Source organism: Pristiophorus japonicus, unplaced genomic scaffold (genome assembly GCF_044704955.1).
Source record: "Pristiophorus japonicus isolate sPriJap1 unplaced genomic scaffold, sPriJap1.hap1 HAP1_SCAFFOLD_52, whole genome shotgun sequence".
Lineage (NCBI taxonomy): Eukaryota > Metazoa > Chordata > Chondrichthyes > Pristiophoridae > Pristiophorus > Pristiophorus japonicus.
This window is the reverse complement of record NW_027254426.1, coordinates 5,055,936-5,068,190: the sequence shown is the minus strand read 5'-3', so window position 1 is coordinate 5,068,190 and position 12,255 is coordinate 5,055,936. Positions and strand designations below refer to the sequence as shown.

Here is a 12,255-nt window from a genome sequence, read left to right as displayed (position 1 = left end):
AGGGGTTTGACATTGACCAGACTGCACTGCTCCTGATATTTGTGAGCTCATCGGTTATAATGAGATGTTTTTACCCATTGGTCAGTGCCAACTTTAGCTCAGCTGTTACTTCGTGACACCAACATGGTGAAAAGTTTGAATTGGTCTTAATGCAGTCACTGCCTGGTGTTTTTGTTGTCATTGCAATCCCGTTCTTTCACACTGAAACAAATCGTAACTGTGTTTTTAAATTAGCAGTGTGAGATTTTTATAGAGCATCTTTAAATGCTTCACAAAACCATTCCGATCCCTTCAGCTTCCCGAGTTCGATTCCCAGTTGGGGAAGTAATTTTGCTCCCACCGTTTTTAATTAAAGTGAAGTAATTTAACTAAATTACATAGATGACCCAAAGCACTTCAGAGTGATATCAAAATAAATGAGTTAGTAATTAGAAATAAGGAATGTCAGAAGTTGGACTTGAGTTTCTGGGATGGAGTATAAATAACCCTCTGTGCACTGGAACTGGGAAGGGTGAATAATGAATGAGTTGTTTCCGGGTTTGAAATGCGGCTTAGATCTGCTGGTATTAACCGATAGCATTGTTGAGCAGAATGAAAGAAATGCTAACATGATCACTGAGGGTCAGTCGAAACTTCAACAACTTCATTTTAATAATTTGTGAAACTTTAATCATTGAGGAAGTTTTATTCCCTCTCTGATTTTACACACACTGTATTTTAGGAGACTGGTTTTAAATGTTCTTCCTGGAATCAGATAAGTTTACAGCACAGAAGGAGGCCATTGTCACATGAGCAATGAACATTTAAAACCAGTTTTTGTTTCAAAAATAATGTTTCCACCCGGGCTTGAACCGGGGACTTTTTGCGTGTGAGGCAAACGTGATAACCGCTACACTACGGAAACTACTGCCTTGTGCAGTGCCCAGAGAGAAGTGTTCAGCGACAAGCTGAAATGCTGAATCCCTTTTTCTGAAAAAATTCCATTCACAAACATTTCTCTGACCGAAACGGCACAAAACAAAAACGTTCCTTTCAAATGTGCCAATTATTTTCGTTAAACTTTTATTTTGCTTTCATGGGATAACATAATTAATGATTTGATAATCTTCTTTTGCACAATGAAAGAAATACTAACTGAGGGAGAGTCAATACGTCAATAATTTTTTCTGTGCTCTGCATGTTTGTAATGTCGCCAAGTTTGCTGATGATACAAAGATAGGTGGGAAAGCAAGTTGTGAGGAGGACGCAAACAATCTGCAAAGCGATATCGATAGGGTCAGTGGGTGGGCAGAAATTTGTCAGATGGAGTATAATGTGCGAAATATGAGGTTATCCACTGTGGTAGCAATAATAAAAAAGCAAATAATTATTTAAATGGGGAGAGTTACGAAATGCTGCGGTGCAGAGGGACCTGGGGGTCCTTGTACATGAAACACAAAAGGTTAGTATGCAGAAACATCCTCTCTGCATCCACCTTGTCAAGCCCCCTCATAATCTTACACGTTTCCATAAGATCACCTCTCAATCTTCTGAATTCCAATGAGTAGAGGCACAACCTACTCAACCTTTTCTCATAAGTTAGCCCCCTCATCTCTGGAATCAACCTAGTGAACCTTCACTGAACTGCCTCCAAAGCATCTATATCCTTTCTTAAATATGGAAACCAAAACTGCACGCAGTGTTCCAGATCTGGCCTCACCAATACCCTGTATAACTGCAGCAAGACTTCTTTGTTTTATACTCCGTCCCCTTTGCAATAAAGGCCAAGATTCCATTGGCCTTCCTGATCACTTGCTGTACCTGCATACTAACCTTTTGTGTTTCATGCACAAGTATCCCCAGGTCCCGCTGTACTGCAGCACTGTGCAATTTTTCTCCTTTTAACTAATAACTTGTTCTTTGATTTTTTTCTGCCAAAATGCATAATCTTGCACTTTCCAACATTATACACCATCTGCCAAATTTTTCCCCACTCAATTAACCTGGCAATGTCTTTTTGCAGATTTTTTGTGTCCTCCTCACACATTGCCTTTCCTTCCATCTTTGTATCATCAGCAAACTTGGCTACATTACACTCAGTCCCTTCATCCAAGTCGTTAATATAGATTGTAAACAGTTGGGGTCCCAGCACTGATCCCTGCAGCACCCGATTAGTTACTGATTGCCAACCAGAGAATGAACCATTTATTTGACTCTCTGTTTTCTGTTCGTTAGCCAATCTTCTCTCCATGCTAATATATTTGCCCCAACCCCGGGAACTTTTATCTTGTGCAGTAATCTTTTATGTGGTCCCTTTTCAAAAAGCCTTCTGGAAGTCCAAGTACACCACATCCACTGGTTCCCCTTTATCCACCCTGTTCATTACACCCTCAAAAAATTCCAGCAAATTTGTCAAACATGAGTTCCCTTCCATAAATCTATGCAGACTCTGCCTGACTGAATTATTTTTTTCCAAAAGTCGGAGGAGCAGTGACCGGAGGAGATGTGAGCAGCGGCCTATAAAGGCCCAGCGGGAGTCCGGGGATCGGCGGCAGTCGGAGGAGCAGCGGCTGGAGGAGCAGCGAGCAGCGAGCTGCAGCTGGTGCAGGCTCAAAAGTCAGAAAGAAGTCACAAGTCATCAAAGTGTGACGTCACAGCCAAGAGGGTAAGTGATTGGCTGGTTGAGTGGTGAGTAGTTTTCTGTTTCTTTGATTTCTTCTTGTTCTTAGCAGCAAAGAAACTTTGGAATTGTTGCCAAATTAAGTAAATCTAATGGTTAAGTCATAGCAGGAGTGCTCAGACACATGTAATGCTCCTCCTGTGCTGTGTGGGAAGTCAGGGACGCTTCCAGTGTCCCTGATGACTACATGTGCAGCAAGTGTATCCATCTGCAGCTCCTGACAGGCCACATTGCGGCACTGGAGCTGCACACGGATTCATCCGCAATGCTGAGGATGTCGTGAATTGAACACACCATAGGTAAAGGTTTCTCAGGCAGAGAGGGAATGGGTAAACATCAGGAAGAGCAGTGGAAGGAAGACAGTGCAGGAATCCCCTGCTGTCATCTCCCTGCAAAACAGATGCACAACCTGCTGCACAGGAGGGCAGGAAAAAGAGTGGGAGAACTATAGTGATAGGGGATTCTATTGTAAGGGAAATAGATAGATGTTTCTGCGGCTGCAATCGAGACTCCAGAATGGTATGTTGCCTCCCTGGTGCAAAGGTCAAGAATGTCTCGGAGCGGCTGCAGCGCATTCTGGAGGGGGTGGGTGAATAGCCAGCTATCGTGGTGTATATAGGCACCAATGATATAGGGAAAAATGGGATGAGGTCCTACAAGCTGAGTTTAGTGAGCTAGGAATTAAATTAAAAGGTAGTAATCTCAGAATTGCTACCAGTGCCACGAGCTAGTCAGAATAGGAAATGCAGGATAGCTCAGATGAATATATGTTTTGATGAGTAGTGCAGGAGGGTGGGATTCAAATTCCTGGGACATTGGAACCGGTTCTGGGGGAGATAGGACAAGTACAAATCGGGCAGTCTGCACCTGGTCAGGACCGGAACCAATGTCTATGGGAATGTTTGCTCGTGCTGTTGGGGAGGGGTTAAACTAATATGGCAGGGGGATGGGAACCTATGCAGGGAGATAGAAAGAAGTAAAATGGGGGCAGAAGCAAAAGATAGAAAGAACAAAAGTTAAAGTGGAGGGCAGAGAAACACAAGGCAAAAATCAAAAAGGGCCACATTACAGCAAAATTCTAAAGGGACAAAGTGTATTAAAAAGACAAGCCTGAAGTCTCTGTGCGTCAATGCGAGGATTATTCGTAATAAGGTGGATGAATTCACTCAGATGCAGCAATTCACGAATATGTTATAATTGGGTTTCCAGAGACATGGCTCCAGGGTGACCAAGGCTGGGAACTCAATATCCTGAGGTATTCAACATTCAAGAAGGATAGACAGAAAGGAAAAGGAGGTCGGGGAACGATGCTGGTTAACGAGGAAATTAACGCAATATTAAGGAAGGACATTAGCTTGGATGGTGTGGACTCTGGATGTATAGAGCTGCGGAATACCAAAGTGCAGAAAACACGAGTGGGATTTGTGCACAGACCATCAAACAGTAGTAGTGAGTTTGGGGACAGTATCAAACAAGAAATTATAGATGCGTGCAATAAAGATACAGCAGTTATCATGGGCGACTTTAATCTACATATAGATTGGGCTAACCAAACTGGTAGAAATACGGTGGAGGAGGATTTCCTGGAGTGTATTAGGGATGGGTTTCTAGACCAATATGTCGAGGAACCAACTTGAGGGCTGGCTATCCGAGACTCGGTGATGTGTAATGAAAAAGGACTAATTAGCAATCTTGTTGTGCGAGGCCCCTTGGAGAAGAGTGACCATAATATGGTAGAATTCTTTATTAAGATGGAGATTGAAACATTTAATTCAGAGACCAGGGACCTGAATTTAAGGAAAGGTAACTTCGATTGCATGAGATGTGAATTGGCTAGAATTGACTGGCAAATGAGACTTAAAAGGTTGACGCTGGATAGGCAATGGCAAACATTTAAAGATCACATGGATGAACTTCAACAATTGTACATCCCTTTCTAGAGAAAAAATAAAATTGGGAAGGTGGCTCAACCGTGGCTAATAAGGGAAATTAGGGATCGTGTTAAATGCAAGGAAGAGGCCTATAAATTTGCCAGAAAAAGCAGCAAACCTGAGGACTGGAAGAAATTTAGAATTCAGTAGAGGAGGACAAAGGGTTTAATAAGGAGTGGGAAAATAGAGTATGAGAGGAAGTATGCTGGGAACATAAAAACTGACTTCGAAAGCTTCGATCGATATGTGAAGAGAAAAAGATTAGTGAAGACAAACGTCGGTCACTTGCAGTCAGAATCAGGTGAATTTATAATGGAGAACAAAGAAATGGCGGACCAGTTAAACAGATACTTTGGTTCTGATTTCACGAAGGAAGACACAAATAACCTTCCTAATGTACTCAGGGACCGAGGGTCCAGCGAGAAGGAGGAACTGAAGGAAATCTTTATTAGTCAGGAAATTGTGTTCAGGACATTGTTGGGATTGAAGGCTGATAAATCCCAGGGCCAGATCGTCTGCATCCCAGAGTAGTTAAGGAAGTAACCCTCGAAATAGTGGATGCATTGGTGATCATTTTCTAACAGTCGATCAACTCTGGATCAGTTCCTATGGACTGGAGGGTAGCTAATATAACACCACTTTTTTAAAAAGAAGGAAGAGAGAAAATGGGTAATTATCGACCGGTTAGCCTGACATCAGTAGTGGGGAAAATGCTGGAATCAATTATTGTGGATGAAATAGCATAGCATTTGGAAAGCAGTGACAAAATCGGTCCAAGTGAGCATGGATTTAGGAAAGGGAAATCATGCTTGGCAAATCATCTAGAATTTTTTGAGGATGGAACAAGGATAGTGGACAAGGGAAAACCAGTGGATGTAATGTATTTGGACTTTCAAAAGGCCTTTGACAAGGTCCCACACAAGAGATTAGTGTGCAAAATTAAAGCACATGGTATTGGGGTAATGTATTGACATGGATAGAGAACTGGTTGGCAGACAGGTAGCAGAGAGTCGGGATAAATGGGTCCTTCTCAGAATGACAGGAAGTGACTAGTGGGGTGCTGCAGGGCTCAGTGCTGGGACCTCAGCTATTCACAATATACATCAATGATTTCGATGAAGAAATTGAGTGTTATATCTCCAAGTTTGCAGGTGACTCTAAGCTGCGTGACGGTGTGAGCTGTGAGGAGGATGCTAAGAGGCTGAAGAGTGACTTGGAAAGGTTAGGTGAGTGGGCAAATACATGGCAGATGCACTATAATGTGGATAAATGTGATGTTATCCACTTTGGTGGCAAAAACGTGAAGGCAGATTATTATCTGAATGGCGGCAGATTAGGAAAAGGGGAGGTGCAACGAGACCTGGGTGTCATGGTACATCAGTCATTGAAAGTTGGCATGCAGGTACAGCAGGCGGTGAAGAAGGCAAATGGCATGTTGGCCTTCATAGCTGGGAGATTTGAGTATTGGAGCAGGAAGGTCTTCCTGCAGTTGTACAGTGCCTTGGTGAGGCCTCACCTGGAATATTGTGTTCAGTTTTGGTCTCCTAATCTGAGGAAGGATGTTCTTGCTACTGAGAGAGTGCAGCGAAGGTTCACTAGACTGATTCCCTGGATGGCAGGACTGACATATGAGGAGAGACTGGATTGACTGGGCCTGTATTCACCGGAGTTTAGAAGAATGAGAGGGGATCTCAAAGAAACATATAAAATTCTGACGGGACTGGACAGGTTAGAGGCAGGAAGAATGTGCCCGATGTTGGGGAAGTCCAGAACCAGGGGTCAGAGTCTCAGGGATAAGGGGTAAGCCATTTAGGACCGAGATGAGGAGAAACTTCTTCACTCAGAGAGTTGTTAACCTGTGGAATTCTCTGCCGCAGAGAATTGTTGATGCCAGTTCATTTGATATATTCCAGAGGGAATTAGCTGTGACCTTTATGGCAAAAGGGCTCAAGGGGTATGAAGAGAAAGTAGGAAAGGGGTACTGAGGTGAATGATCAGCCATAATCTTATTGGAATGTAGAAACATAGAAAATATGTGCAGGAGTAGGCCATTCGGCCCTTCTAGCCTGCACCACCATTCAATGAGTTTATGGTTGAACATGCAACTTCAGTACCCCATTCCTGCTTCCTCGCCATACCCCTTGATCCCCCGAGTAGTAAGGGCTACGTCTAACTCCTTTTTGAATATATTTAGTGAATTGGCCTCAACAACTTCCTGTGGTAAAGAATTCCACAGGTTCACCACTCTCTGGGTGAAGAAGTTTCTCCTCATCACGGTCCTAAATGGCTTACCCCTTATCCTAAGACTGTGAGCCCTGGTTCTGGACTGCCCCAACATTGGGAACATTCTTCCTGCATCTAACCTGTATAAACCCGCCAGAATTTTAAAGATTTCTATGAGATCCCCTCTCATTTGTCTGAACTCCAGTGAATCCAGTCTTTCTTGATATGTCAGTCCCGCCATCCTGGGAATCAGTCTGGTGAACCTTCGCTGCACTCCCTCAATAGCAAGAACGTCCTTCCTCAAGTTAGGAGACCAAAACTGTACACAATACTCCAGGTGTGGCCTCACCAAGGCCCTGTACAACTGTAGTAACACCTCCCTGCCCCTATACTCAAATCCCCTCGCTATGATGGCCAACATGCCATTTGCTTTCTTAACCGCCTGCTGTACCTGCATGCCAACCTTCAATGACTGATGTACCATGATACCCAGGTCTCGTTGCACCTCCCCTTTTCCTAATCTGTCACCATTCAGATAATAGTCTGTCTCTCTGTTTTTCAACCGAAGTGGAAAACCTCACTTTTATCCACATTATACTTCATCTGCCATGCATTTGCCCACTCACCTAACCTATCCAAGTCACTCTGCAGCCTCATAACATACTCTTCGCAACTCACACTGCCACCCAACTTAGTGTCATCTGCAAATTTGGAGACACTACATTTAGTCCCCTCGTCTAAATCATTAATGTACAATGTAAACAGCTTGGGCCCTTGCGGTACCCCACTAGTCACTGCCTGCCATTCTGAAAAGTACCCATTTACTCCTACTCTTTGCTCCCTGTCTGCCAACTAATTTTTAATCCACGTCAGCACACGACCCCCAATCCCGTGTGCATTAACTTTGCACACTAATCTCTTGTGTGGGACCTTGTCGAAAGCCTTCTGAAAGTCCAATTGCACCACATCAACTGGTTCTCCCTTGTCCTCTCTACTGGAAACATCCTCAACAAATTCCAGAAGATTTGTCAAGCATGATTTCCCTTTCACAAATCCATGCTGACTTGGACCTATCATGTCACCTCTTTCCAAATGCGCTGCTATGACATCCTTAATAATTGATTCCATCAATTTCACCACTACTGATGTCAGGCTGACCGGTCTATAATTCCCTGCTTTCTCTCTCCCTCCTTTTTTAAAAAGTGGGGTTACATTGGCTATCCTCCACTCCATAGGAACTGATCCAGAATCTATGGGGTGTTGGAAAATGACTGTCAATGCATCCGCTATTTCCAAGGCCACCTCCTTAAGTGCTCTGGAATGCAGACCATCAGGCCTGGGGATATATCGGCCTTCAATCCCATCAGTTTCCCCAACACAATTTCCCGACTAATAAGGATTTCCCTCAGTTCCTCCTTCTTACTAGAACCTCTGACCCCTTTTATATCCGGAAGATTGTTTGTGTCTTCCTTCGTGAATACCGAACCAAAGTACTTGTTCAATTGGTCTGTCATTTCTTTGTTCCCAGTTATGACTTCCCCTGATTCTGACTGCAGGGGACCTACGTTTGTCTTTACTAACCTTTTTTTCTTTACATATCTATAGAAGCTTTTGCAGTCCATTTTAATGTTCCCTGCAAGCTTCCTCTCGTACTCTATTTTCCCTGCCCTAATCAAACCCTTCGTCCTCCTTTGCTAATTTCAAATGTCTAGCAGTCCCCGGGTTCGCTGCTATTTCTGGCGAATTTGTATGCCACTTCCTTGGCTTTAATACTATCCCTGATTTCCGTTGATAGCCACGGTTGAGCAACCTTCCCTTTTTTATTTTTACACCAGACAGGGATGTACAATTGTTGCAGTTCATCCATGCGGTCTGTAAATGTCTGCCATTGCCCATCCACTGTCAACCCCTTACGTATCATTCGCCAATCTATCCTAGCCAATTCACGCCTCATACCTTCAAAGTTACCCTTCATTAAGTTCTGGACCACGGTCTCTGAATTAACTGTTTCATTCTCCGTGGTGGTGCGGCTCGAGGGGCCGAATGGCCTTCGCCTGCACCTATTTATTTCTGCACGCAGAGGGTTGTGGGGGTCTGGAACTCACTGCCTGAAAGGGTGGTAGAGGCAGAAACACTCACCACATTTAACAAGTGCTTGGATGTGACCTGAAGTGCTGTAACCTGCAGGGTTATGGACCTGGAGCTGGAAAGTGGGATTAGGCTGGATAGCCTCTTGTTGGCCGACACGGACACGATGGGCCAAATTGGCCTCCTTCCGTGCTGCAAACTTCTATGATTCTATGAACTCCTTCACAAAGAGTTGAGGTGCGTGTGGGGTGATTTGGGCACATCTTTACTCACGTGACAACATTTCAAAGGTAACTCAACGGCTGTAAAGCGCTTTGGGGCGTTATGAGCTCCTGACAGACGCTGCAGACATGCAAGTCCTTTTTTGCAAAAGTTCGATGCAAATTCAAAATTCACGGCAAAAAAAGGGCTCGCCCGGGATCTCTCGCAAATTTCAAGTAACAACCCCAAAGTGAGAATCATACAACTAGACCAACGAGCCAACTGCTTCGCAAATATGGAGATAAAGGCCTTACAAAGTGCTATCTGTTAATAAACCTCCAGTCAAATCTTCTCAAATTATTAAAAGCATTGCCAAAGGAAAAGCATGAGTTTTACCTGATATCTCAAGGGATATCTTGGTGACTGCAATCAAGAGTTGCCACAACAAAGTAGCACAAATAGAACTTTGATGGGAAGAATGTATTCGCACTACCGTTGTGGTGTCTTTAGACTGTAGAGGCTGCACGGAGATAAAGTGTAACCATTATTGAAGCATTTTTAGTGTGTGTTGTTATTCTAGATCGGAGGAGCACATGAGACGGAATCAGTGACTTTGCCTTTTCGACATGTTTTCTGAAGCGCCGCACGGTCCCACTCCTGCAGTCAATGAGCTGTTGGGACGTTAATGTATCCATCATCATCATCATCATAGGCGGTCCCTCGAAACGAGGATGACTTGCTTCCACGCCGAAAAAGGATGAGTTCACAGGTGTTTCAATGAAGGACCCGAACGACATCCCAAAGGGTGGAAGATGCCTGTGCGTGGATTTTTTAAAATTGTGATGGCCGTTGCACCCCAGCCATCAAACGGGCTTGACAGAGCGAGGTCTTGGTCCAGAGGCAAGGGTTAAGCAGGTTGACTGGAGACCAGTTCTGCTGCACGGACCCAGTGCACACACATATTGCAGTGCGGGCTGGCCCGTGCTAACCCTGGGCTCCTGGCCCCGAACTCATGCCTCCCCTGGGCCCTGATCACATCCCTCTGCAGTCACTCGCCGCTCCTTCGCCCCGATCTCGCCGCTCCTGCTGTACTTGCCCACGCTCCAATCACCGACCTGGACCTTGATGACGTCACTCTTCGCTGCCGCCGCCCTCCTGCACCAGCTCGCGCTGCTCCCTGGAGTAGTCTCCCGGGACCTCCAAGCTGCTCCCAGGGCCGCTCGCCGTTCCTTTTATGGCCCCGACATGCCGCTGGTGTTCTCCCGTTAGTGTATCCAGGCTGTGGGTGGCCACCCCGAGCGCAGCAGAAGGGTTTCTGCATTAGTTCTGGGTGGGGACAGTATCTTTCCCCTTCTCTCTTCCTCTTGTCTATATCCCTGTGCTTTTATTTCTCTATTTATTCCCCCTGTCTCAGTTTCTAGTGTTTAAAAGGGAACAAAAGATGAAATTGGTGTCTCTGTGGAACAATTTCTCTCACTCAAAGTTAGATGCACTTCCATTGCACCATGACGTCTAGGTAGCTAGCCATTGATATTCAGGTTCAAATAAGAATATATATAAATATATCTACATGTATCACAACTGTTCCCTGGTTCATAACTGTTCCCTGGTGGTCGAGGGGTTAAGATCCGGCGCACTAACCTGGTTTCAATTGTCGATAAATTCATCGCATAAAAATAATTGAGGTTTGTGAGACGATTAATAATTGCTGTAATCACCATGAATACCAATACTTTCTGAGATAGACCGAGCTTACAGACTATCTGGCTTCTCCTGCCCTTTGCCGGGCACGTATTCCGGGTTTAATTTAGTAAACTGGGCGAGTTCGCTGATCGCGGGGAGACGGTAGGAGCCTCTGTGGCCCCACTGTGAGGATGTGAAAGTGAACACGGTGGCTGGGTGAACCGTGACATTTCTGTAAAGGGCAGTGGAGGAGAAGGATTGAGAAATTTCAGTGTGGGACAGAAGTTGTTTCAGGTGAGCCAACACATTCCCGATCAGCACAGAGGGAGCTCACTGGTCAACTCCCCTCTGTTGTGCCAGCTGTGCCAGAGGTTTCTGTCGTGTAGTGGTTATCACGTGTGCTTATCACGTTTGCATTACACATGAAAGGTATGAGGTTCAATCCTGGGAAGGAGCATTATGTTAAAACTTGCTTTCGAGGAACAATCAGAGGCGAGTTTCGTCTCCTGGCAAATGCTGCCTGACCTGCTGAGATTTCCAGCATTTGCTGTTTTTATTTGCTATTTATTCTCCTGGCAAATGTGATCCCTTATTCCTTAAGTGCTCTTTATTTCACCAATAAATAGATAACTTTCAGTGAGAGAAAACGGATCCATCGGGGACCTTTTGCGTGTGAGGCCAACGTGATATCCGCTACACTGCAGCCCATCAAAGGGCGAGAAACCACTGAATATAAAGGATGAGCTCACAAATATCAGGGGCAGTGTAGTCTGGTCAACGTCAAACCCTCCTTTCTTATTCAGCAGAGGCATGAACGGGAGTCAGACGCCACAAAGTTTAATTAAAGACACAAATACAATTAAACTTCCAAATCTTTTCACTGTAAAATTATTTTACTTTATTTGAAATCCTACTACGTTGAATCTGAAAATGAGCACCATGGGCTTTTACCTTCAGTCCTGATTCTATTTTCTGTGCATGGTCGGAATAACCGGTGCTGTTAAATTTGACAAAAGTTGCCCCAGATTCCTGATGTCATCGGCAATGAAGATTTTGAACCAGATCCTAGAATACAGTGTGTAAAATGGGTTAATATGCAGAATAAAAAAAGAACATAAGAAATAGGAGCAGGAGTCGGCCATACGCTCCTCGAGCCTGCTCCGACATTTAATACGATCATGGTCGATGTGATCATGGACTCAGGTCCACTTCCCTGCCCGCTCCCCTAAGCACAGGACAAATGATTGAAGTATAGACTGTCCCTCAGTTAGCATTTCTTTCATTGTGCAAAAGAAGGTGAGGGGTTAATTAATGTTGCTTTCCCATGAAAGCAACACAAAAGTTTAAGAAAAAAACATACAGTGATTGGGAGGTGAGCGCTGCTTCTGACACCAGGTGGGAATGGGCGGAGATTTTAAAGCTCCTTTTATTGTGACACCTTCATATAGACGAACATCTGAGTCTTATGAT

The 12,255-nt window shown here is 44.5% G+C and overlaps 1 non-coding gene across 1 annotated transcript; it reads right to left on the bottom strand.

The window, feature by feature from the left end:
* Nucleotides 1-831: 831 nt before the first annotated feature.
* trnav-cac (transfer RNA valine (anticodon CAC)) lies at nucleotides 832-904 on the bottom strand. Its single transcript has one exon. It is a non-coding gene; the product is annotated as a tRNA-Val (tRNA).
* Between the last annotated feature and the right edge of the window lie 11,351 nt (nucleotides 905-12,255).